The sequence below is a fragment of the Engraulis encrasicolus genome, chromosome 22 (genome assembly GCF_034702125.1).
Source record: "Engraulis encrasicolus isolate BLACKSEA-1 chromosome 22, IST_EnEncr_1.0, whole genome shotgun sequence".
NCBI lineage: Eukaryota > Metazoa > Chordata > Actinopteri > Clupeiformes > Engraulidae > Engraulis > Engraulis encrasicolus.
In genome coordinates this window covers 24,609,945-24,615,055 of record NC_085878.1, presented here as the reverse complement: position 1 = coordinate 24,615,055, position 5,111 = coordinate 24,609,945, and positions in this window count along the sequence as shown.

Here is a 5,111-nt window from a genome sequence, read left to right as displayed (position 1 = left end):
CAGAAAACAGCCCTTTACCCAGATTTTTTGGAACATTATTCAAACGTTGACTTTTCATTTTTAGATAAGATTTCGGTCGGACCTGAGGATCTCTGCTGAAAGTTGAGATCAGCTGGGGGGAGGGGGAGGGGGTGATAGGGTTGGGGTTGAGGTGGTGGGTTTGCATGGAGGCTATTGCATTGCAATTTGCCCTTGAGCTGTGCATTGGCTTTGAAGGGCCTGCCTCCCCCCTCTGCAACACGGCTCTTAGATAAACAGCTGAGTCTCACCTTGAGTTACCCCTCTCCCCAGAGAGCGTTCTCCCTCACTCAGACACACACGCAGACAATCAAGCATGCACGCACACACGCACGCACGCATGCATGCACACTCAGACAGACACATACACACACACACACACACACACACACATACACACACACTCAGACAGGCGCACGCACATGCACACACACATGCACACAGACACGCACACACCCACACACACACTCACAAACACAAACACAGGCACACACATACGCATGCACGCACACACGCATGCAGGCACGCACGCACGCACGTACGTACACATGCACGCACGTACGCACACATGCACGCATGCACACACACATGTTCCTGCCTGCCTGCCTGTCTGTCTGTCTGTCTGTCTGTCTCACCTTCTCCGTCTGTGTTTCAGGGTGACTTGCATCCGTAGCTGTCGCACACTCCCTGTCAGCCTTCCTAATGAAGCATGAAAAGCGATGGAGACAGACCTGGTCAATACATTTAGGTGTAGGCTCTAAGTCCCCATCACCTCGCTGCCAATCACAATCCAATTCAGCTTGCTAATGCGCACCAGGAATTTTACGCCGGCTACTTTGATCCTACCACCACAGAAACAAAAACACAACTGCTGCGGCAAACCACATTAAACTGTTCCTTATACTATGCACGACACCCTTGCAGGTTATTTTTCGGTGTAGTCTGTCGCTGTCATTTGCTGTCACTTTGATGTGTGCTTTTCATCTTCAAAGCCTGTCTGGGCAGTATTAGACTGGATGACTAAGGATCTTGCTTAGTAGTTGTTTTTGGCTGGCTTGTGCCATCATAGTTTTTCCAGAGCCATGATTACAAACTGTATAGATACATTACCCGTAACCAGGGCTCTAAATTAACGCCCGCCAACACGCCAAATGCGGGTGAAAATTAATTTTGGCTGGTAGAAAAAATCATCCACTAGCCAAATTGGCCGATAGCGCGCGCCCGACTGAACGTTAAACATCTGCCCGCACAGATCTGTAGGCCTAGCTGTCGTCTGATGAACGTTAAACAGTGACGAGAGTAGTTTGCTTCCACAATGGTTACGGGCCGCAACCATTGTGGAAGCAAACTACTCTCGTCACTCTTTTCACTCCCTACTCTAAGTAGACCCAGACCCAGGGCCCTTGGAAGAATAAGGGGACGACAAAGCAAGCACGTAGGCAGGCAGCCTCTCTAGATGCATGTATATAGAAAGCTATGTACAGTAGATATTGCATTACATTACACTTGTATGGCACTTGTATCAAGAACGACTAGCAGTTATTACAGGGTATTACAGAGGGTTACAGTCCATGAGGGTAGTAAGGTACCTTGCTCAAGGGCACTTTGGGTGGAATGGGATTCAAAACAGCAATCTTCAGATTCCATGGCCTAATCCCTAACCATGAAGCCATGGCTGCCTATGCATACAGTAGACCTCAGAAGTCAGAACAGACGGTGCTGTATGGTGAATATATGTGCAATGATGTGTGTAATGTCTGTGTGCTTATCTTCTGTATTCATGAACAGGTATGTATGCTACCTGACATCTTAAAAATGTTCCACGAGATCAATAAATCAAGTCAAGTCGGCTTTATTGTCCATTTCTTTACATGCACTGGTCATACAAAGAATTGAAATTACGTTTCTTACTTTCCCATGCAGACATAGATAGCATGATACTCTACTCTACTCTACTCTACTCTACTCTACTCTACTCTACTCTACTCTACTCTACTCTACTCTACTCTACTCTACTCTACTCTACTCTACTGCTCCACTAGACAGAAGTCATGCCAGTGTCCTTCCTGTTTGAACAATGCGTGCTCATGGTTTACTGTCCCTTATCCCTCATCGCCTGGTGACTGGCTCACTCGAACCGAACCATCATTCCACTCATTCCAACACAACACTCTGCTCTCCATCAGCAGGCTCTCCATGACTACTATACTGTATACTGTATGCAGGGCCACTGGCAGCAGAGGGCGGACCCAGGACAAAGTCATTTGAGAGGGCTCCTACACACAATGCATACAATGTAATGGGAAATTCAATCCCCCCCCACCACCACCACCACCACCGCCACCCTTTGTCCCCTTTGTCCCTTTACAGGTGATGTCACGGGTCCATCATAACACAGCTGTGTTTGCTATCTGTCACACTATCTGTCACTCCACAGCAGCTCACTACACACCCAATCACAGCATGTCCATGTCTGTAGCCAGCCAGGCATACTGTAAATCAGGGGTATTCAATTAAATTTCAAAGAGGGACGGTTTTTCAAATTCCTTCCAGTAAAGGGGCCGAACTATACGTATGTATTCTGATTGTCGACTGTCAATGAAAGAAATATGGGAGACTGCATTGAAGTGGGGGGTCTGGGGGTCCTCCCCCACAAAGTTTTGCATTTCTTAGATGTAATTTCCTGCATTTTAACGTCCGTGTCCTGTTTTAGCTTGATACAGAACTCATACTTTTATATCTAAATTCCGAAAAACGATTCTGTATTTTAAGGGACATGTTGGGGGGCCAGAACCTTGCTTTCCAAGGGGCGCATCTGGCCCCAGGGTCGCCATTTGAATAGCCCTGCTTTAAATTGTCAGCAGATGTCAACCGTTAAACTGCTTCCCCTCAGCTCTAAGTTACAACAGTCACACCAGCCTGTCCAGTCCCCTGAATCATATTAGACTGTGTGTGTGTGTGTGTATGTGTGTACAATATGTGCTTTTGTGGGCAAATATATGTGTGGGGAGCAGGTCTGCCAATAAGGAGTGGACAAACAGGTGAGTTGTCCCGTGCTCAGGGAGGGGTGGCGGTGGGGTGGTGCTTCAGAATTGTTTCCCCATTATATTGTGTGCATTGAGGAGGGGGCCTCAAGCTGACTTTGTCCTGGTACCCAGCCAAAGCTGACAACGGCCCTGTATGGGGGAGGAGACAGGCCTATATACTATGTGGCCCATCTAATTGTAATGACAGCACTGAGAACGAGTCCTTCTTTGTCCCGGAAACTGACTGTGACCTTTCCCGGGTATATACAGTGAGTCCAATATGTATTTGATCCCTTGCTGATTTTGTTGGTTTGCCTACTAACAAAGACATGATCAGTCAATAAATGTTATGATAATATGTATTCTAATATGGAGAGACAGAATATCAAAAAGAAAATCCAGAAATTAACTGAAGAGAATATATATTAATTTATTTCCATTTCATCGAGCAAAATAAGTATTTGATCCCCTGCCAACTGATTACAGTTCCGGGCCCACAGACCAGATAGGCACTTCCGATCAACTTGTCATCTGAATTAAAGACACCTGTACATACTAACATGCATAAAAGACACATTGAATCAGCAGAATCAGTCCATAGTATGAGTGAATCAGTCACACTCCAACCTCACCAGCATGGGAAAGACCAAAGAGTGGTCAAATGATATCAGGGACACGATTTTAGACCTGAACAAAGATTAAATGGGCTGCAAAGCCACAAGAAAGAGACTGGGTATTAATGACTCGGCTGTTGATGCATTTCTTCCAAAATGTGAGGAATACAAAATGACTATCCATCAGCCTGTCTGGGGTTCTATACAAGATTTGACCTTTTGTATGGATTTGATAATCATGAGAACAGAAAGAAATCACCCTAGAGCTATACAGTATGAACTAGGCAATGATATCAAAGCTACTGACCAAAATCACTGAGAAAACTACTGGTAGCACTTAATGCCACAGAGGTTTAAAATCCTGTAGTGCACACATGGTACCTTTACTTCAGAAGGAACCTGTGCAGTCCCACCTGAGGTTTGCCAACGGACATCAGACTGATTTAGGATATGATAAGGAGGTGCTGTAGTCAGATGAAACCAAAATCAAGATGTTTGGCATTATCACAATTCAATGTGTTTTGAGAAAGAGTACTACTGTCTATGATCCCAAGAACACCCTCCTCACCATCATACATGAAAGTGGTATCATTATGGTTTGAGGGTGTGGGTGTGGCCAAGGCACAGGACAACTTCACATCGTCAACGAATGGATGGAGGGAGACATGTAATGTGCAATCCTGAGTGCAAACGTCCTTCCCTCCACCACTACACTGAAGGGTGGGCCATTTTTGGATCTCCCAACATGACAATAATACACAACATACAGTCAAAGCAACTAAGGAGTGGCTCAATAAGAAGCATATTAAAGTCGTGAAGTAGCCTAGACAGTCTCCAAATATTAACCCTATAGTAATTCTATGGAGAGAACTGAACCTCCCATTTGCCAAGCTACAGCCACAAACTATTAATGTTTTAGAGATAATGTGCAAAGAAAAATGGGCAAAAATATTTTCTACTATATGCACAAACATTGTCATCAACTAAAAGAAGCATCTGACCTCAGTGCTAGACAACTAGGGCTTTGCCACAAAGCACTTTATCTTCTTTAGCTAGAGGGGTCAAATACTTATTTGCCTAAATTAAATACAAATAAATTAAAATATATTATTTTAAGTTATTTTCTGGAATTTATTTTTGATATTCTGTCTCTCCATGTTTGAATACATATCATAAATGTATAGACTGATCATGTCTTTATTAGTGGGCAAACCGGCAAAATCAGAAAGGGATCAAATACATATTGGACTCACTGTAAGGAGAACGTCCAGTCGCACGACGCGACGCCAGAGTGAAGAATCAAGCGTGGCACATTTGGATTTCCATCCTCTAATGTCTGTTATTATTTCAGCAGAAATCCATTTGCACAGGGGACGTCCATCAATGTAACAGGCTGTAACAACTGGGCATTAAGAATTGATGTTGGACAGTCCTGGCTTCTTTGAACTAAGGC